The sequence below is a fragment of the Dipodomys ordii genome, unplaced genomic scaffold (genome assembly GCF_000151885.1).
Source record: "Dipodomys ordii isolate 6190 unplaced genomic scaffold, Dord_2.0 Scaffold30, whole genome shotgun sequence".
Taxonomy (NCBI): domain Eukaryota; kingdom Metazoa; phylum Chordata; class Mammalia; order Rodentia; family Heteromyidae; genus Dipodomys; species Dipodomys ordii.
The window spans coordinates 15,620,065-15,643,334 of NW_012267246.1; the positions used below are offsets into that span (position 1 = coordinate 15,620,065).

Consider the following 23,270-nt stretch of genomic DNA (forward strand, 5'->3'; position numbering starts at 1 on the left):
ACTTTCTCAACTTTTAAAATATTTTCTTGTGGTATATGAGAAGGCCTGTATGGGAGAGCACAGATCTAAGTCTATTTTTCAAACAGACTCAGAAGGTTCACAAAGTCAGAGCGGTCATCACATTTATAGGATGAACATTGCCCGGGATAATTTAGTAATGTCTTGTTGGAATTTTCTTAAACCACGTGTTGTCTTCTTTATAAGGGGATAGTTCTGAAAGAGAGTTCTTCTCAAAACAGATCCGCTGCACATTTGTCAGTCTCAAGTTGGTCCCTTTCAGCAGATCCCTTACTGAACCTTCTTCTACCAGCCTCTCAGCTCACCATGAACGCAGAACTCACGTGTCAGTTCAGTGTGTCACAGACACAGGTGAGGACTACTGAAGTTTCTCTTTAAAAACATAGACTCTTCACTTAGGTTCTTGACTCTGATTGCAGAATAACAGTTTCTGGACAAGTCATAATGCCAAGAAAACTTGGTGGAGCCTTATTGAGTAAGTAAGCAAGCAGGCAAGTAGACATAAAAGCAGAAAAATCTGTTCCCAGATGCAGGTGAAGTTTAATGAAGTTTCCCTTTAAATGTAGGAACTCTTTACTTAGGTCCTTGACTTCAACTGCAGAATAAGAATTTCTGGCTGGGTGCTGGTGGCTCATGCCTGTAATCCTATCTACTCAGGAGCCTTAGAGCTGAGGATCATGGTTCAAACCCAGCCCAGGCAGGAAAGTCCCTGAGAAAACCAGAAGTGGTGCTATCCCTCAAGTGGTAGAGCGCTCACCTTGAGCTGAAAAGCTGAGGCACAGCATCTTGGCCAAGAGTTCAAGCCTCATCAAATACAGTGAAAGCAGGGGTTATACCGTGGGGGAGGGACATACAAAGCAACAAAGAAATAATCTTATAAATGTGTTAGAAACAATCCCATGAAAGAAAAAAACATTTGACTATATATCTTAGGGTTCATTTCCCTAACATCAACTTAACTGACCTTTTCTGCTTGACTCAGACATATACTAGTTATTGCAAATAAGGGAAACCATGGAACCTATGTTTCTTTGGGCCTGGCTTACTTCACTTAATATAATTTTTTTCCAAGTCTTTCCATTTCCTCACAAATGGGGCAATATAATTTGTAGAGGGGAAGGGAAAGAAAAAACAAATAGTTTAAATAGGGATACAGGTGGACCCATTGCAACAATGAGATGTACAAGTCGTTATGTTGAAAACAAACATTACAACTTTGGTAGCTGGGCCGGGGGTGAGGGCGGGTGGGGGGGAGGGCTGGTAGGGGAGGTTGGAGAGGATGGGATGGGAAGGGGAAACAAAGGAGGAGGCTACAATGCTTGATAAGAAATGTATTCATTGTCTTGCCCATGTAATTGTAACCCCTCTGTACAGTATTTTCACAATTTAAAAAAATATATAAACATGAAAAAAAAAAGAGTTCAAGCCTCAAGACCAACCAAAAAAAAAAGAAGAAGAAGAAGAATTATTTCTGGACAAGTCATGAGTAAGAAAACTTGGCAGAGCTTTACTGAGTAAGCAAGCAGGTAAATAGATAAACTGAAGAATAGGAGCACACTCTAGCAGAGTGTGAATGCACACACTATAAGGGAGAGACACCCATCTCTTTGGGCTGTTAGGGTGTTCGTAGGGTAAAGGCAGGGGTCTGGTTTCAAAGTTATATAAAGATAGGTGCTTTGTCTTTGATATAATCATTCTTGATGCTACTTTCTGAGTTTCCAGGTAAGAATGAATCCTGTCATAAAACAGACCCTCATCTTTCAGATAAAGGGGTGTCCTGCAATCTGCATTTTGGGGAAGGAAGTGGCTTAATCTTGAGGAAGTATTTTTCTTAGGAAGGCAAACATCCTGTCAGACAATTGTTAATTCTTAGGGTGAAGGCATCCTGTTTTTTCTCTTTGAAGCAAAGCTGGCACTTCTATGGTTCTAAATACCGTATTTCTGAATTGCCTTCACCAGGCTTCAGTTTCCTCAAGTTATCCTGTCTCATTTCCCCTTAAATGACTTTGCTTCCTTAATCTTAAGGGAAGTACATGAAGGAATAACTCCTATATTTGTGATAAGCTGACCATACCTCATTTTCCCCTAGACTATCTGGCTTCATTTCCCCTAAAATGTCTTTGTTCCCTTAATCTTAAGGGAAGTACATTGACAAGCTTTAGTTTGAGTTTTTTGAATTCGTAGAAGCCCTTTACCAGGACTCATTTCCCTAAGCTATCCTGCCTCAAGTGTAAATTCATACCTTGTCTCAGCGCGTTGTTTTACATTATGTTTTATTTTGTACTGCATCCTTCAAATTAAGAAGGCAAACTTTATGCTATAGTTCAAAGTATAGAGGCAACAATATTCAAGCATCCATGCAATTTTTTAATTATTGATTTTATAAAATTCAGCATGATAAATAAAGATCATCCAAGAGAAATTACATGTAAAGTAGGGATATATTATTCTCTCTCAAAGGATACTATTGTGAACATTTTTGCAAACTTGCATATATTAACTATTATTTTTAAAAATGTGGTAATGAACTTAGATACCTTCATCTATACTTCCTGTGATGGACAATTTGAAGTGGCAGTTTCCCTAAGCTAAAGGATATGCAGCTATTTAGCGATCGATATTCTGAGTACTTCTGTACTCAGATTAGATTAACATTTAAATCTGGACAACTTGGTAAAGCAGACTGTACTTCCAAATATGGATGTGTCTTATCCAACCAGTTGAAGGTATGACTAGAACAAAACATCAGACTTTTCTCCAGGTAAGAGAGAATTCCTCTTTCCTTGCTAGATTTGGACTAAAGCACTGGCGCTTTCTGAATCTTGAGCTTCCTGGCTTTTGAAGTGGAATTGTGCATGAAGTGTCCTGGCTTCCAGGCCTTCAGATTCAGAGAGTAACCACCCCACCAGCTCTCTGGGTCTCCTCCTTGCTGATACAACCCCTTTTCTGTCAACTGCTTATGTTAATTTTTTTAGGTTTTAAAAAATTACCTTTAACATGAAGGAGAGTTTAGTTGGTACATTATTCTGGTTGATAGTTGTTTCTCTTTAAGGCGTGGCATACATCCTTTCTTCTTGCTTTCATGGTCTCTGCTGAGAAATCTGTAGTTATTCAGTTTGGTTTTCCTTTATGGGAAAACCCTGACAGTTTTAAGGATCTTTTCCTTGGTCTCTGTTAATCCTGTGTGGAATACAATGTGACTGTGGGATGTCCTGTTCTGGTCTGTTCTGAAGAGGTAACAAGTTAGACAAGAAATGTAATCCCTATCTTACTTAGGTAGCTATAACTCTACTGTATATCACCTTGACAATAAAATTTTTAAATTAAAAAAATACCTCTAAGTAGTAAAAATGAGTTTCCATTAACAAAGCAGTTTATGAATACATTTTGATCAACATCACCTTTTCAACCTTCTCATCTATTCTTCCCCTCCCCAGCCTCCCCTCACCATCTTTATTTTATAAGATATACATTGGATTCAGTAGTTCGCTTTGTTTCTCTCCAGAGACCTGACAGAGCCAAGTAACTATTTCTGTATATGAGCTCTTCCAAACATCGATGGAGTTTGGTCTCGTGACTTAATTTGTTCTTGTTCTTGGCTTATGGATTAGAAGCAGAAGCAGAGTATATACTCTGGTGGTAAATATTGCTAGTATCTGTTTGCATGTAGTCTTCTAGAGTGTTCTCTAGAGTTCTAAATGCTATCCATCCACAGCTAACTCATCAAGTAACTCAAAAGTAACCACCCAATGCAATAAACAGAGAAATGTCATCCTTATTCTAGAGATGGTAGCTAACTCTGGGATCACACTATCATAAGTAGTAGAATGCGTCTGTTTTATTTCCTCAACTCAAACTGAATGATGATACATGGATGGGGGAATTTCGACAGTCCATGTCTACACAAACTAACAATTAGGAGAGAACAGAGGCCTCCCAGTCCACCTAGGACTGAACAGTATTTTCTAGAAAATTGTTGCCAGGAATGCAAGTACACTGACCAATAAATAATGTAACTACTTCAGAAAATTCCTACAACCAATTTGTCAGGGAAAAGTAGTTTGCTCAGCCCTCCTTTCAAGACAAGATATTGTTTACCTGGCCAACAGCTAGCAGATTAAACAATGGTTTATTTGTCAAAACTCATTTTAACACTCTCACCTCCCTATGTCCACCAACTCAAAATTGCTACGCTATAAATTATGCTCAGTTTTAACAAGTTTTCTGCCTGGAGCCAACTAGGTTGGTTCCAGCATTTGGAGCAGGTGCTATAATTTTGTATCTGTTCTCATATTCATCTTTGAAACACTACTGAGACTGTTAGGGAGGTATGCATGCTTATTACAGTAAAATTAACTATTTTAGCTTTGTTTAAGAAGCTAATTTATTGGTGATATTTTGGCAAGTTGGCTCCAACAATATTAACAGGTACATTCATTTCTAACAATCTGGCTAAATTGACCAATGTAGAGAGATAAGCAAAAACAGAGACAAGAGCAATAGCATACCATCAAAATTTCTCTACAAAATGATAGAATAGAAGACTGCGGCATCATTCTAGATTTACTTACTTATTTATTTATTTAGCATTTACTCATTATTCAAGTTACCATTAAGTCATATTAGCCCACAATTTCATTTCTCAATTCTTCAGATATTTTAGTAGTCAATATATTCCTGAGATAGAGTGGGAAAAAAACACAATAATAATCAGATAGGAAATATTTCCCAATCACTTGGTTGTCTGTAAAATGGAAATTATGACTTTTATTCTGTGTTTCCTGTCAGAAAACCTAGATTTTACATCTATTTCTACTGCTTGTCAGTGTAATTTGGAAGAATTGCTGATTAACTCTTTGATTAATTAGTCACTCCCAAAATAATAGTGAAATATGCACCACTAGTCAGTTGTGATTTTGGTTATCTGTTTCACATCTGGCAGTGTACCAGGTAAAGAAAATATATTTCAAAGGCCCAGAAATATCATCATATAAAAAATGTGAAGATATTTATAAGTATTTTAAAGTGATATAGATATGTAAAGCTTTTTATACTTAGTATATATATATATATATTACTATCTTGATTGTCTAATACGCTAAGACAAAAAAGTTAAACAAAATTATTAAAATATCTCATCTAGAGAGTCTCTGAAGCACAAGTCTATCAATATCAACTTTTAGTGAACATCTTTATTAAATTTATTTTCATTTGAATAGCATAAAATTCTGTGACTTACAGTCATAAAATCATGATAAAGTATATTAATAGCCTTTCCAAGTCCTTTATTTATGAAAATGTATATAAAATACTTAAATTGTTCATAAATCCTTTATAGTTGAGTTGAAAATATGTTTTTGAAATTGTCCGAAAATAACCAGATTTGCCATTTGGATTAGAATTGTACAATTCTAAAGAATGAGGTACAAAAATGGCTCCCATCCTTCTCCAGAACTTTTTCATCTTTCTCATCTGAAAAGTCTATATTCACTCTATTCAAACTCTCCATGTCCTCTTTCTCTAGTCTATAGCAATCCCTTTCTTACTTTTCATTTTATTTAAATTAGACTAGCTACATTATGTAGTCATACAATATTTGCCCTTTTATAACTAGATTATTTACCTAGCACAATATTCTCAAAATTTACCCTTGTTCTTTCAGATTTCTTTCATTTATGAAGCTAAATAATATTCTACTATATATGCATAGAGCATATTTTGTCTCTGTATCATTCATTGGACTCTTGGACTGCTTTACATTAAATGATTGTCAATAATACTACTATAACTGTTGAGGGTATGAGTAATTATTCAAACCCTTACTTTTCATTCTTTTCTTCTTTTTCTTTCTTTCTATTTTTTTTTTCTTTTTTTTTTTTTTTTTTTTAGGTTGTGGGGCCTGAACTCTGTGCATGGGTGCTGTCCTTCAGCATTTCAGCTCAAGGCTAATGCTCTACCACTTGAGCCAAAGCACCACTTCCAGCTTTTTCTGCTTATGTGGTGTTGAGGAATCGAACCCAGGGCCTCATGCATGCAAGGCAAGCACTCTTCCCTGAGCCACCTTCCCAGCCCATTGCTTCCCATTCTTTGGAGTATATACTTGAAAGTAAAATTCCTGGTTCATATTTTATAGTTTGGGGAGGGGAAAGGAAAAATCAAAATGCTTAAATGAGAATACAGGTTGACCCATTGTAACAATGAGATGTACAAGATACTATGTTGAAAACGAACTTTACAATTTGGGGGGTGGAGAGGGAGGAGTTGGGGAGGTGTGGAGAGAAGGAATAGTAGAGGGAAAACAAAGGAGGAGGTAGCAATGCTTGATAGGAAGTGTACTCATTATTATTTAATTATAACATAATTTAATTTTTTTGTTTTCTTGTTTTTTCTTATATGTATCATTTTATTACTGGCTTTCAACTATTTAATCATAAAACATTTTGTGAAATCTCTATGACTAATAGCCTTAAATTTTATTTTTACATTAATTCACAAAACTTGGCATTCATAGATTTCTACATTCTAACCCTAAAATAATTTTCTCTCTGGTTTTCAATGTAAACCCTCTGTTCAGGGCACATAAGTCTTCTTGTGAACCTCAAAATGTATCATGGACAATTGCAACTTTTTTTTTTTGGTCTTTGTGGTTCCCTTGCTACTTATCTTTTTTATTTTTATTTTTATTGTAAAAATAGTGTACAGAGGGGTTACAGTTACATGAGTAAGATAATGAGTACACTTCCTATCAAGCATTGCTACCTCCTCCTTTGTTTTTCCTCTACCATTCCTTCTCTCCACACCTCCCCAACTCTTCCCTCTCCACCCCCCAAATTGTAAAGTTCGTTTTCAACATAGTGTCTTGTACATCTCATTGTTACAATAGGTCAACCTGTATTCTCATTTAAGCATTTTGATTTTTCCCTTCCCCTCCCCAAACTATAAAAATGTATATACAAGATGCAGGGCACCAACATCAAATACATTGAAAATAGGGTTTATACTGTGGAGGAAGAACATACAGAAGAAAAAAATCACATAGTATATTTTAAATACATTTAAAACTAATAGCAAGAAAGAAAAAAAACCGTTGTGTCCCTGTCTTGGGGTTCATTTCACTTAACATCATCTTTCTTTTTTTTTGGATAAGTATTTATTAAGATCTCAGATTTTTCTGTTTTAACATCATCTTATATGTTCATATGTACATAGCTTTTGAACTTTTCTGCTTATCCTAGGCATATGATATTGCAAATAAGGGAAACCATGGGATCTATTTTTGGGGGGCCTTGCTTACAACATAATTTAATTTTTAAGGAAATTGCCATCCCATTTTCCATAGAATTATACCATTTTATATTCCCACCTGCAAACACAAGATGTCCAACTTTTCCCATCCTCAACAACATCTGCTCTTCTCTATTGCTTTCCTTGTTCTCTCTTTTTAAAAGAGCCAGTGTAATATAATGTGACTCACAGGGTTTTGATTTGCATTGTCCTATAAATACGGTGTTGAATATTGTTTCATTTGCTGTTGGCCATCATATATGTTTTATTTAGAGACATGTAGATTCAAGCCCTTCAAGCACTTTGTTATCTGATATATTTTTAATATTGTGCTGGAGAGGTTCTTTATATATTGCTTTTCAATGCGTTATCAGATTATGATTTATAAATATCAATACATTTTCAGGTGTCTTTTCACATCTTTTCAATTGATCTTTTATGCAGAAAGTTTTTACTTTTATGAAATCCAAATTATGTTTTTTATTGAAATTTTATTTCTTAACTTTTCTCCATAAAACCCTGAAGAGTAGATAGAGAGAGGCACCAGTAGCTCATGCTTGTAATATTATCTATTCAGGAAACTAAGATCTGAAAATCGTGGTTCCAAGCCAGCTTGAGCAGGGAAGTCTGTAAGACTCTTATATCTAATAAACTACAACCCTAAAAAATTATCCAAAAGTGGAGCTGTGGCTTAAGTGGCAGAGCACTAATCTTGAGCAAAAGAAGCTCAGAGACAGCACCCAGGCCTTGAGTTCAAGCCCCCAGACTGGCACACACACACACAAAGACAGAAATAAAACTTAAAAACTATCAAAGAGTGATTTGAATTTCCCAACAATTTATTGTTAAAGATTATGTTAGATTTACATTTTTAGAATAGCAACATTTATTTCAACAAATAAATGTTCAGGTACCACTGTGTGAGGAAAGTCAATCTGGATAATTCTGTTGATGTAAGTACAGGGAAATAAAATGATTGACCACATTCTTCATTTGAGAATAAGAAGGAAAAACAAGTACAGTATACTGTATTTAGTGGGAAGTAGTACTAAAAATAAAAGGTAGATAAATCTTTCCAAGTTGCAGCTGTGACAATCACAGGTGGAAACCAAGAAGCAGTACAGAGTCAATGCTTGTTTTGCCCACAGCTGGAGGGACCACCTGCTGTACCCTGCCAACAGCCATTTTTTTCTATGCAAACAAACATTTTCACAGTAAGATGAATAGCCCTATTATTGCCTGTGGGTGGAGGATAAAGATAAATAAGATATTTTGTGTGTAATCCATGGAGTACTATCCAATATCTAGAATCCATAAGCTAGATCTACACTCATTAGCCCACAGAGCTATTAAAATAGGGTAAAGTGATAATAACAAACAAAACACAAATAGATAAATTGAAAATAAACATTACATTTACAGAGACAGAAATTCAAAAATATTAAACCTAGTTGATGTTTTTGCTTTTCAAAGAGAGAAAAGTAAGAATAAATAATAGGGATGAAGCCAAATAAATGCTTGGTTAAATGAGACAAGCTTTGCAGGGGCCAAAGTCAGCTATAAGTCTAGGATTAGAATTAAGTGCATTTGCCATATCAAAACAGTCCCATTAAAAGCACCAGATGTAATGAAGGATAGTAGTGACCTAAAATCTCTATTATTGTTCAATTCTCTATTTCTCCTTTCATTCTTGTAGTTTTTGTTTTAAGTGTGTACAAGACTAGTTTTGTATGTGTGTGTATCATTTTGTAATTGTCACATCTTCCTTAAAGTTAACCCTTTTATTAATATGAAATACTCTTTTTTCCAGTAATGTGTGTTATTCTTGTATAAATTTTGTCTGACATATATGTGTCAGACAAATTAAATTTTGTCTGACATTTTGATCCCTTCAGATCAGCAATGGTTACTATGTGCATGGTTGATTGTTTCTCCATTCCTTATTTTTGGCCTAGTGAGATCTTTGAGTCTCCAGCAAGTCTCTTGGGACAGGCTATAGTTGGATCTGTTTTGAGTCTGACAATGTTTGGATGGATGCATAGCCCTCTCACATTTTATTTAAGTATTGATAGAGTTAGATTTATGTGGGCCATTTTTCATATATGACTTTAGCTCTAGGTAAGATGACTTTGATTTCCACTCTCATTAGCTAAAGGTTAGGAGTTTTTCACTAATAAGTGCTTCTCAATTTGTCTTAAATTATTGAAAAATTCTTAGGGCCCTTCAATGGTTGTTTGGGATAATTTTCTACAGTTCCATTATTGCCTCCTAGGGACAGATCATTATTACCTTCCCACTCTACCATGCTACAAATCCCCCTCCTAAAAAAAAGTTCTAGGAATAATTGAGAAATAAAACAAAAACAGTCTGAGCCAGGACAAATGGAGACAATAACTACACTTGATTTGAATTAAAAGATAAAGTCAAGAAAATTCAAAGAATAACTACATTTGGAAAGTAATGGAAAAGGAGTCATCAGATTGAATTTCAGGTCAATAGACATAATGATTAAAGTACAATATTTAAATCCTAATTCTGATACTTTAGGCTGGGGAAAGGGCATCTCTAAGCCTCAGGTTACTTGTTATTAAAAAAAGGATAACAGTCAGGAGGATTTAATGCATATAAATTGTTTGCATGGGACCTAACATGGTATCAATTCTTTAAAATGGTTTCTATGACTCTAATCCTTATTAAGTTGTCCTCCATCAATGTTGACAAAGTCATTAGCAATGTTATTAAAATTGGGTTACAACCACCTTGGGCATGCTGTATGTACAAGAAACTAAGGAACTTCTGTATCTTACTAAATTCTAATAAGTATAACCTAAGTAAAATTCTTAATATAATTATGATGCCTACCATTTTCATATTAAAAGCTCTAAATATACTCTATTATAATTGTCATCAGTAATAAAGAAAGTGATATTTGTAAGTTAAGCTGTCAATTGTCTTTAAAATAGCTGTCAAATTGTCCTCCCCATATAATCTAGTCCAAAGGGATTTAAAAATAATGTTTATTTCCTCTCCAATTTTCTTCATTCCTTCAGCAAACACTGATTATTTTCCCCAGTGTCCTGAATAGAGATTGAAATCAGTGTGGATTTGAGGTTCATTATTTGATTAGTGCACCTGAATCATTAATGATATGAGCTCAACTCTTAAAATAGTTTGAATAAAGAGCTGCTGTCACAGATCACGCAAAGGGAGACCAACAATGCAAACCTTCATTTCTAGGCATTAATATTAACTACAACTCCTGACTTAAACCTTATTTCATGAGAAAAAGCAGATAAATTCTAAAATATGCCATGATAGTTGTGTTTTTATTTATTTTACTCATTTATAATTTATACGTCCCATCTTTTCCAAATATATTTGAGACCACTTGTACAGAAAATAGTATTTCTACTATTTCACAGAAAATAATAGAAGATAAAGGCCAAAACCACATCAGGAAAGAGAGAGCAAAAGGGGGAGAGATAATTCTACCCAGAATCTGGGATCAGAGACTGGTTGAACTTCCCTGTAGCTTTTGACTTTCCTGGCAGCCTAAAGAAAAAGTGAAACAAAGAACAACATTCTTCCGAAGAGCTGTACAGATGAAGAAACTGTCTTTGCACTAAATTCTTGGAGGAATTTTGTGACTTTATGTAAAGCACAGTAAACAAAGTATTCCTTAGCAATTTGTAACATGGAAATACATTCTTCACATAACTACTTCCCCACAATTGCTCTGTAATACCCTTGAAGGATGCTTTAATATGACATATCCTCGTGTGAGTGTGTGCGTGAGTGCGTGTGTGTGTGTGTGTGTGTGTGTGTGTGTGTGTTCCAGTCCTGGGGCATGAACTGATGGCCTAGGAGCTGTCCCTAGGCATTTTTTGTTCAAGGCTGGTGCTCTATCACTTGTGCCACATCTCTACTTCTGGATTTTGGGTGCCAATTACATTCTAATGATTCACCCTCCATTCTACAACCCTATTTTTTCCCCAGTTCCTTCACATTAATTTCTGCCTGTCTAAACACATCCTGTTTCATTTTGTAATTCCTCTCCAAAAATTTTACAACATTGCCCAAACTTTATAAACCCTCAGCGACTTTTCAATTCTGCCTCCTGACTAGTTTTTCAAATCATTGTCTTTGTAATCACTATCAATGCTTTATTTCAAGCCTTTGTTTTCATGTTTTTATTTATGTGTAAATACTTCTTGCTCACTTGTAACTTTTTTTTTGAAGAGCTAAGCTTCTTGCTTTATATACCTGCCCCAAGACCAGGTACTGACAGATGTTGTCATGCTGACAGTTAATTAAATTCATATTTAATGAATGTACTAAGAGATAGTCATGTGAGAAGGGAGGGAAAAATAGCAAGTCCACATTCCATTTCCTGCAATGTAAGAGGCTCCATTGAAAGGGGCATTGTTATTTTATGAGTCATTAAGCAAGAGAAAAGTCACACCGTTCATTGTAAGATGCCACTGATGTGAGGTAGCCTAGTGACAGAGATAAAAAGATGTGAGCAAAAATTAATGGGTTTAACAATTCATGAAAGCTGACACATATTATCTAAGTTAATTTATACCACGTTATAGTAACATCAAAATACATGAATGAATTTGAAAAGCTCAGAAGAGCTGAGGGATAAAACCAGCCCTTGAGAAACTTTTTCCTCTTGCCACTGGTTATAATCATGGTTAGTTCGATTAGGGTCACAGCAATGACTCAACCTCTCATAGGTGTCATGAAAGATTTACACACAGCAGGGCTGTCAGTTCTTTCACTTTCCAAGATTCTATTCTGACCAGCACCACACCTGAAGAGAACACAAAGCATCTGCTTCAGTTTCTGCTTCTTCTTGGACAATGTGACATATTTAATAAAAACTTAATTGCTAATTGTTTCAGCTTTTTATGTACTTGTAGATACTCAGTTGTCCTCATATTATCTGGGAAAAAACTCATTTTCTTGTGTGTGCTGTTTGATTTGTTTGTTTGCTAAGACTGGATTTGAACTCAGTGCCTCTTAGCTTCTTAGGTGGTATTCTAGCACTTGTGCCACTCCTCCTACCGTGCTTTAGACTGGTTATTTTTACTTTTGAGTCTCCTGAACATTTCTGCTAAGGCTGGCTTCTCAGGACCTCAATCTCTCTTTTTTTTTTCATTGTGTATATATATCACATTTTCTTTTTTTAATTTTAATTTTTTATTGTGAAAATACCGTACAGAGGGGTCACAATTACATGGGCAAGATAGTGAGAACCTCAATCTCTTGAGTAGCTCTGATCTCAGATGTGAGCCACTGGAGCCTGGCTTTACCGTGTCTTTTAAACATCCTTTAAAATGCATTTTACCTCAGGGCCCAGTGGCTCACACCTGTAATCCTAGCTATTCTAGGATTCTCAGGAGGCTGAGATCTAAGGATCATGGTTTGAAGCCAGCTCTGGTAGGAAAGTCCATGAGACTCTAATTGCTAATTAACCATGAAAAGCAGAAAACAGAGCTTGCGGCTCAAGTGGTAGACTGTTAGCCTTCAGCACCAAAGCTCCTGGACTCTGACCATGAGTTCAAACCCCAAAAAGAGAAAGGTATATAGTTCAAATAATCTACATATTGTAATCGTGCCTCTTTTCTTATCAGAGGTGTATATACGTTTATTACCAAAAGACAGTAAATTCTAATTTGCAAAAAATAGGAGGTTCTAGTCAATACAAAAACAACTAGTGATTTTTTTCTTCATCTGTGATACTTGGAGTCTGTTTTAAATTGCTTCCAAAAATTGAATGAAAAATTGAAAATGATCTTCAGGACAAGTCCATGCATCTAGGTCTTTAAGAAAATTGCCTGAGATAATTGCTTGTCAACCACTTTCTTGAAGTGTATTCTCTCCAGCTCAAAAGATGAGCAGGCTAGCTTGAACTCTCTCTGTCTTAGCTGGTGGTAGCCCTCTTGAAAATGTTGTGACTAAATAGTAAGATCCATCCCTGACCAGTGAATGTTTTAGGCTTAAGGCCATTTCTGGCCTTCTCTTTGGGATTTTGACCTCAACTCTCCTTTTTCCACTAAACAGAAACTCACAGAGTGAGCCAAAAGCTTTCTGTATTTTCTGATGATAACATACCAGTGAGCAAAGTTACTGACAAGATTTCACTTACCAAGAGGGGGGAAAATGTTTAAATTTCCTAAGATGTTACTCACTTCCGCAAAACACACTCAACTGCATAGAGAATGTCACCATATATGTGCTGGATGAATTTAGGAGAAGCTTGCATCCCGTGTATTTCTCCATCTGCTACTTTTGAGATTGCCTTTGGGGGAAAGTGATAGAATTGTAGCCAGAAGTCAGAACACACTCAGCTATATGCAAAGGAAATCAAAACACAATGGTTAACTTAGAAAAATTGATTTCTCTTTTTGTATGTATTTTTATTGTAGAAATACTGTACGGAGGTGTTACAGTTACATGAGTAAGGTAATGAGTACATTTCCTACCCTGCATTGTTACCTCTCCTTTGATTTTTCCCCTACTATCCCTTCCCTCTCCACCTCCCCAACTCCTCTGCCCCCACTAAGTTGCAAAGTTTGTTTAAAAATTAGTGTCTTGTAGATCTCATTGTTACAATGGGTCAACCTGTATCCTTATTTCAGAATTTTGTTATTTCCCTTCCCCTCCCAAAATTAGAAAAATGTATATACAAGATGCAGGGCACCAACATCAAATACAATGAAAACAGGAATTATACCATGGGAGAAGAACCTATATAAGAAACAAAAAAATTGCACAATACACTGTAAATATGTTAAAAACAATAGCAAGAAAGAAAAAATCACTTGTGTCCCTATATTGGGGTTCATTTCACTTACATCATCTTATATGGTCATACATATGTAGCTTTTGATCTTTTCTGCTTGTCCTAGACTTATACTAGTTACTGCAAATAAGAGAAACCATGGGACCTTTGTTTCTTGGGCCTAGCTTATTTCACTTAATATATTTTTTCCAAGTCTTTCCATTTCCTAACAAACGGTGCGATGTCATTCTTTCTGATGAGGTATAGAATTCATATATATATATATATATATATATACATACATACATACATATATACATACATACATACATACACACACACACACATATATATATATATATGTGTGATATATATATATCACCACTGAGGGGCATCTGGGTTGGTTCCATATCTTAACTATGGTAAGTAATGCTCCCATAAACATAGTTGTGCTGTTAGCTTTAGTATGGCCTAGTTTGTGATCATTTGTGTAAATGCCCAAAAATGGGATTGCTGGGTCATAGGGGAGCTCTATGTGAAGACTTTTGAGGAACCTCCATACTGCTTTCCAAAGTGGTTGAACAAGTTTACACTCCCACCAACAATGCAGTAAGATTGCCTTATTCCACATCCCCTCCAGCATCTGTTGTTATTAGAGTTCTTGATTACAGCCATTCTAACTGGGGTGAGGTGGTATCTCAGTGTTGTTTCAGTTTGCATTTCTTTGATGGCTAGAGAAGTTGAGCATTTCTTCATGTGTCTATTGGCCATTCTTATCTCCTCTTCAGAGAAATTTCTCTTTAAGTCTTTAGCCCACTTGTTGATGGGGCAGTTGTTTCTTTGAGGATTTGTTGATAGGGAATTTTTTTTGAGTTCTATGTATATTTTAGATATGAGACCACTGTCCCGGGCCCTTCTCGGTTGATATTGCACCCCAGCAGCAGCCCCCATCACTGCTGCCACCACCAAGGACTGGCAAGTACTCAAATCTGTCTCCTTAATGAATCTGCCTGGGTTTTTCCTCTCTGACCCAACTCTCTGTACTATGATGGTACAATGGGTGTGATTCTCTAGTCTAGGAATTTTCACTGGAACACCAAAACTGCTTCCTATGAGAGAGCTTGTTTAGCCCCCAACTTCTTTGTCCTCCACCATCTTCCTCCAACTCCTTGAAAAACTGATTTGTTTTTCAAATAATAAGAGAAGTGGCCTTAGCAATTGAAAGGTGGTGGAGATGTCGGAACATCTAGATTCCCTTCACCTTCCAACCCTCCATTTATGATGTGTGGCCACATATGGCTACCGAAGGTCTCATCCTGGCAGCTGTGTGGCAAGTAGAAAAGCAAATGTGACAGGTTTAACAAGATAAGAAAACTCTTTCCATAAATTCAACTGTACCCTCAATTGCATCTCATTAGATAGAATTATGTCATGTACTCATCTCTTGCCATAAGACACAGAGAAATTAATTGTTGTATTTCCAGCTTTGAGGATTGCTATCCATTATGCTTTTTCTTTTTTCTTTCTTTTTTGGGTGGAGAGGCAGCCCTGGGGTTCAGAGCTTGGATGGTATCGCCAAGCATTTTTGCTCAAGGTTACCATTTTACAATTTGAACCATAGTTCCACTCCTTCGAACCACAGAGTAGCAGATTCCAGGCATGAGCCACCTGCACCAGCTTGTCACTAGCTTGGCTGATGTTAAGTTTCTATGATGGAAATTATTTGTGTGCAACAACTTTGAGGTTTGGTGAGGCAGAACTTGAGCAGCCAAACTCCAAACAATGATTGAAACTACAATTCCATTTTTACAATAATTCCTATGGTGTAATGCTTAAAGATCCATTATTGATTTAATAATGAAAGGTGACTATATTTGATTTCCCCTAAGTTTATTGGGCTTTGTTTTGATCTGATTACATGATAGGATGCTTTCTAAAAAATGGTTTTATTTCTTTCATCATTCTCCAAGGTTAGGCCTAGATTTTTACTATATTTTTAACTAGTTTCTACCCTTACAACTTTAACTCATTGCAAATTTATCCAACAAGTAAGCCATTGAGTTTAGAAACACAAATGTAACTATGCCAAACTCAGGCAACTAACTTTCTTATTTCCGCCTACAGAAAACAAGCCTAATATTTTCATTACATTAAGATACATACTTTCTTCCTTCTACTCCATCTTGGGTTCTCACTAACCTTAACTAATAGCTGACATTTACTTAATAATTTAATTGCAGTTCTCCTTCATAAGATTTTTTTCCTGGGATTACATCAAGTGCTCAGTTCAATGTCTCACAGTCATTCCAACATATTTCTCTACTTCTTCTCACTGGACATTTCTGTGGCTAGATTTCCCTCTTGGAGTTTCTTCCCTTCATCCTGCCAATTCCATTTATCAATTGAAACAAAAAACAATTAAAAAGAAGAGTTGTTTCACTTCATACATCCCTTCCTCAAAGACATCTTTCCTGGCATTTTTCCATAAGGTTATGCAGCTAAATATATCATAGCATCCAATTCCTTACCATTTGTGTGCTTCTGCATTGGGTAGACTATGACTGAATTTCTCTAAGCAACTGTGTTTTCAGTGTTATTCAGTGTTAGCAGAGTGACTGGCACAATCTAGGTACCTCATAAGTGCTTGATAAAATATTGGTTTTATTTATTTATTTATTTACATTCTCTTTAATTACAAAAAAACTATTTCTTTTCAATATTGTCAAAACAATGTCCTCTGCTAATCATTTAAATTCACACAAAATTAACTTCACCAATGAAGCAATTTTATCTCTTATAACACACTGAAGAAATTGCAAAGCAAGAAAAACCAATCATTTAAAACTACTTAAAAATACTTCTTATCATTTGAGAGAAAATGACATATGAGATAGTTTGAAAACAGATTTAAAAGATAAAAATAAGAAAACTAACAACTCTAGGGAATAAGGTGGATTTTTTTTCCTATTTTAATCTTGCCCCCACAATATGGTCAGGTCAGTGTTCTCAGTTCTTATTTTAATCCTGAGTGGAAATATTAGCTTTTTTTCTCCTAAGACTCATATCTGATTTTTATCATACTCCTATATAACTTTTATTATACCTTTCAATTTTTATTTAATGCATTTTACTAACACTTATCACCCCCAGGTGATAAGAGCCAGAATGCCTAGAAGCAGATGAGGTTGAGACTTAAAGAATGGTGCCAGACCTGCACCTTAAACTCAAAAAACTCTTTGAACCCTGGAGCTCTCCCTGTGACCCTGCCTCCTAAGCATTTAAGTCCCTCCATCCCTACCTCCACTACAAATGCCTCCTGTCTCCTGATTCTCCTCACTTCACCATGGCATCTCTCTGCAACTCTCCATTAAAGTTGATATAGCCTGTTAAGGTCATTTTTTTGCTCTTTTTTCTAATACCTTTATGATTCAGTTTCCTGAAACTTTTCCCATGTCTCCATATTCTCCTTACCTTCTTCTTAAAATTTTTTATTTCTTTATTTTTTGTACATTTTTTATTGTAAAAGTCCTGTACAGAGAGGTTACAGTTACATGAGCAAGGTAATGAGTGCATTTCCTATTGAGTATTGTTGCCTCCTTCTTTGTTTTTCCCCTACCATCCCTTCCCTTCCACCTCCACAACTACCACCCCCCACCAAAGTTGTAAAGTTCATTTTCAACATAGTGTTTTGTACATCTCATTGTTGCAATACGTCAACCTGTGTCCTTATTTAAGGATTAGAGACGTATATATACAAGATGCAGGGCACTGACATCAAAAACAGTAAAAACAGGGGTTATACCATGGGGGAAAAAACATACAAAGAGACAAAAAAAATTACATGGTACATTATAAACATGTTAGAAACAATAGCAAGAAAAGAAACAGATATTTGTGTCCCTATCTTGGGGATCATTTTGCTTAACATCATCTTATATGGTCATATGTACATAGCTTTTGGCCTTTTCTGCTTGTCCTACACATATAATAGTTATTGCAAATGAGGGAAACCATGGGATCTATGTTTCTTTGGGCCTGGCTTACTTCACTTAATATAATTTTTCCAAATCTTTCCATTTCCTAACAAATGGGGTTAAGTCACTCTTTCTGATTGAGGCATAGAATTCCTCTCTCTCTCTCTCTCTCTCTCTCTACATATATATATATATATATATATATATATATATATATACCACATTTTCTTGATGCATTCATCTACAGGGTGGGGGGCATCGGGGTTGATTTCATATCTTAGCTATGGTAAATAATGCTGCCACAAACATAATTGTGCTGGTAGCTTTTGTATGGCCTTGTTTGTGATCATTTGTGTAAATTCCCAAAAGTAAGATTGCTTGGTCATAGGGGAGCTCTATGTGGAGTCTTTTGAGGAAACTCCATACTACTTTCCAAAGTGGTTGAACAAGTTTACACTCCCACCAACAATGCAGTAGGGTTCCCTTTTTGCCACATCCCCTCCAGCATCTGTTGTTACTAGATTTCTTGATTATAGCCATTCTAACTGGGGTGAGGTGGAATCTCAATGTTGTTGGAATCTCAATGTTCTTTTATGGCTAGAGAGATTGAGCATTTCTTCATGTGTCTATTGGCCATTCTTATTTCCTCTTCAGAGAAGTTTCTCTAAGTCTTTAGCCTACTTACATATCAGGCAGTTGTTTCTTTGAGGATTTATTGTTGGAAGATTTAATTTTTTGAGTTCCAAGTATATTTTAGATATGAGACCCTTGTCTGTTGTATGGCTAGTGAAGATCTTCTCCCAATCTGTGGGTTTTCTATTGATCTTGCTAGCTATGTCTTTTGCCATGCAGAAGCTCTGCAGCTTCATGCAATCCCATTTTATCTTCTCATCTTAACAATCATCAAAGGCCCCAACTCAGACCATTGTCTCCCTGAGCAGAAGCCAGCACTTTCTTTCATGCTTTCTCAAGGAACCAGCAGACCCAGGGTTAGAATTCCTTTAGCAACAGTCCTCCAATTCTCAAACTCTTCCTTTAAAACTTTCATTCCTCCATGTCTCCTGCAACTGTGCACACTGGCATTTCTACAAGGAATCCTTTATTTTATTCTAGTTCTGCTTCCCTGAGCTCTCACTAATATATCCAATTAGCACTTTAATTACCATATCTTACACTTCATTTTTTAATTGGGAAAAATTTGCTAAGCTGATATTTAGAAGATATTAATTATAATGTAAAAAGCTGTTACTGAATAAATTGTCATAGAATTTATATACATAGTTCTAATCTTTGTCTTTAAAATAGAAGTTTATGTTCTGGTCATCAATAGCTCATACTGCTTGGGAAGCTGAGATCTGAGGATAACAGTGTCAAGGAAATCCAGTCAGACAATTCCAAAGAGAGACTCTTATCTCCAATTAATCAGCAAAAAGCCAGAAGTGGAAATGTGGCTCAAGTGTCAGAGCATCAGCCTTGAGTAAAAAGTACAAATGAGAGCTAGAGACCCTGAGTTTGAGTCTCAGTACTGGCATGCACACACACACACACACACACACACACACACACAATCCCAATCCCTTAACCATTAATATACATTTGTTTCCAACATTATTTCTAAGTAAAGCACATAAACATTAAACTTGGATTACATAAAATTACCAGTGTATTAAAAACTGTAAAAATTTCTACTATAAAGAAACTTGGTATAGTCTAACTTTAATTGTATACACAGAAAAAGTTTTCTTATCTCTTCATCTTCAAATGTGGAAATTAATATATAACTGTTAATATTGGACAAATTGGTGGGCAAAATTAATCAGTTTAGACAAAACAGCATTTCTTAATATGCTTGTAACTCTAAAGATGAAACTAGTGCTATTCTTTGCAATGACTACTACTAAGCATGATCATTTGAAGGTTCCCAGCAAGAGAAATGCCTCCCATCATTTCACAGTCTATAACCATATAGGCACATCATGTGGTTGTTTTTTTTTGTGGTTGTTGTTGGACTTGTTAGTGGGCAGAATAAGTGAAATAATGAAGCACATCTCTTTCATGCAATTGGTATGGCATGGATTATTGTGACTGAAAATGAGCCTAGTTCTCCTGTTCTTGTCTAGTATGCATTGCCAACCCACACTCTTCAAGGATGCTTCTTAAAAGTATCTGTGTGAGTACATCCTTCAATATTTCTCCCACACTGACTGTAAATATAATCTAGGTATAAATCATCTAAAGTAAATACCGTGAGCACTTTAATCCTTTATAATAAATCAGGGAAGTGGGGTGTCTGGGCTGGATGATGAAGTTCCAGTGTAGGTGACAGCAGCAGTTTGCTGAGAACAGAAGGCATTAAAAAATGGGGGGCATTTGGTTTAAGACTCATAGTTCCACTCCAGAGTGGAATATTTTTGCATATACTTTTGTCTTCTCTAATGATCAAGTGAGGCTCCTGTTTTCCTTCAGCAAGTCAAAGCAAATAGGAACAAGTTTCTTTCTGAATACCTGGTGTCCCAAGGGGCTGAGTTAGATAGTGAACAGGATACAAAACAGAATCATAAAGTCCTTCAGCCTTGGAATAACTTCTATTTAATAGGGTAGGAGATACATACATACATACATACATATATATATATATATATCATTCTAATACAAGGATGAACCTTCCAATCTCTCATCTCAGGTGATATAGAGATGAAATTAGGCAGCAGGAGAAATTGTATGCAGAAGGAGAGACCAGAAAAACACTAGGAGAGGTCGTATGTGAGTCTACCCTTAGGCAAAAGGGAGCACTGAAACACAGTTCAACCAAACAAGGAAGGTTGAAACCTGGAAGAAAGGATACAAGATTAAAAAAATCTTAGAGAAATTTCAATTTTTAACAAGCAAAAACAAACAAACAAACAAAATTTTAGTAAGAATGTACCATGAGTTATTTAGGATATACCTATAGTAAAAATCATTTGTTCTTTAGTTATAATTCACTTTTAAGTGATACACCTGTTTCCACTTGTCAAATGAGGTGACTCCAACAGAACTGAAAATCCAACAGGATGAACTGGAGACAGAGGTAGATCTATTGTGTTACAGCATGAAATATGTACCCAAACCACAGTTTGGGATCCAGAGCCTTGATCTTCACAGAAGCTTATTTGAAAGTAAGTTCTTTAGCTCCTTAAAATGAGCCCCAACATAACATGATTGATGTCTTTATGAAGAAGAGGAATTCAGACATAGAGATAGATACACCTAGAGGGATGATGACATGAAGTAGTGAAATATTGCTGATATGGAAATTAAACTATCACAAGTGAAGGCCTGAGACTTACCAAAATCTCGAAGGTAAGGCAGACGAGGCAGCTGAAGAGCCTTCTCCTATGGGTTTTGCAGGAAGAATGACCTTGACTGACATGATTTTGATTTCCAGGCTGCAGAAGTATGAGACAATACATTTCTGTTGTCCTTTAGCATAGCAACCTTAAGACATTAATGTAATTGGTATATCCAACAAGAAAAAGGTTGAATTTTGTGAGCTATGGAAAGACTACAACAGTCTCATTAGTAAGAACCTAAGGCCTATGCCCTGCTCTTTCCCATCTGTCCTAAACACACACAAACACACACACACACACACACACACACACACACTACATAATCTTATTTCTACTTACTTAGCTATAGCCATGAGGAAAGCTATGAGTTAACTATATTAGATTTTCCTAAAATATGGGTTTTATTTTAGCTTGAAAACACATGACAGGAAAGACTAATTTAAAAATGTAATGCAAATTTTTAGGACAGAATAAGACTGCAAAACCCTTGAAACAAATTTCATGTTCTTGTACTGCTCCAATTTTAATTCTTAAATCCTTAGAAATAATCCTTCATATTTCTGTGAGTGCTTCAAAACAAGAAAAAGAGTGTGTTTAATGGTTTGTTTATGTGCTTTTGATAATTGTGACAATGGATTCCATGGCTCTCCGGCCTTTGTATTCAAAATATGCTTTAAAATATTTTCTATAGAGTGACTATGGCAGGTTGCTAAGTTGGTATCTTTGTTAAGAATACCACTATCTTGGGGTTCTTTGTATGCCTCTCCCCTACAGTATAACCCCTGTTTTCACTGTATTTGATGTTGGTATAATTTGGGGAGGGGAAGGGAAAAAATAAATTTTTTAAATAGGGATACAGGTGGACCTATTGCAAAAATGAGATGTACAAGACATTATGTTGAAAAACAAACTTTACAACTTTGGGGTGGGAGGGGCCTGGGAGGACAGAGATGGTAAGGGGAAACAAAGGAGGAAGCAACAATGCTTGATAAGAAATGTACTCATTACCTTGCTCATATAATTGCAACCCTCTGTACGGTATTTTCACAATTTAAAAAAACTTATTAATAAAAAAGAATGCCACTAGTGTTTTCTTTGGGGTGTAAAAATCATTCATTTTGAAAGTCAATGGAAAGGTAACACTTGAATGGATCTCTCTTTCTCTCGCCTTAAAAATGGAAAAAGTTGAGTAAAATTCAGAAAAAAGGTGATCATGCTTGTACAATAACAAGATAATGTTTAATCATGAGAAATGATTACTTTAAAGAATTTACAGTATATCTTGTACAGAAAGTATCAGGTAGTTAAAAGTATATGGAGTTACAAGAGATAAAATTACAAAAAGTTGAAAAAGGATATAAGCAGGAACATAACTATAAAACCAGAAAAAAAACTAAATGTTCTAACTTCCAGAATGAGTTTTGAGAAACTGCTACACATTTCTCTTACCTCCTTACATGTTAACTTGAGAAGAAAACATGATTTATTGTAACTTTCTGGGTGCATAAGAATCAACAAAGGTCTTAAGATTCTAATTTAGGAGGCTTGGGAAGAGCCTATACTTCCAAATTTCTTACCATTGTCTATGTTCATGCCAACAATTTACATACCAAGGAGTTGCTTTCCAGTCAACAGTCTACTACTATTGACCCAGATGTAAACGATCAGACCTTTCTTTTTATCAAATACATTTCTTTAAACAAAGGATGGCATTGTTTTTACGATGGAACAACCTACAAGTTTTGATGAATATTGTAGGATAATGAGAACACCAGTGAAGGAATAAGACTACTGTGGAATATATTGAATTACCAAGAAAGGACAATGTGTTAATCATTAAAATATAAAAGCTTAGTCCATATATTTTATAAA

At 35.7% G+C, this 23,270-nt stretch overlaps 1 pseudogene; it reads right to left on the reverse strand.

Moving 5' to 3' along the window:
- Positions 1-15,303: 15,303 nt before the first annotated feature.
- The window catches only part of LOC105985571, a 30,625-nt pseudogene continuing 22,658 nt past the window's right edge, over positions 15,304-23,270 (reverse strand).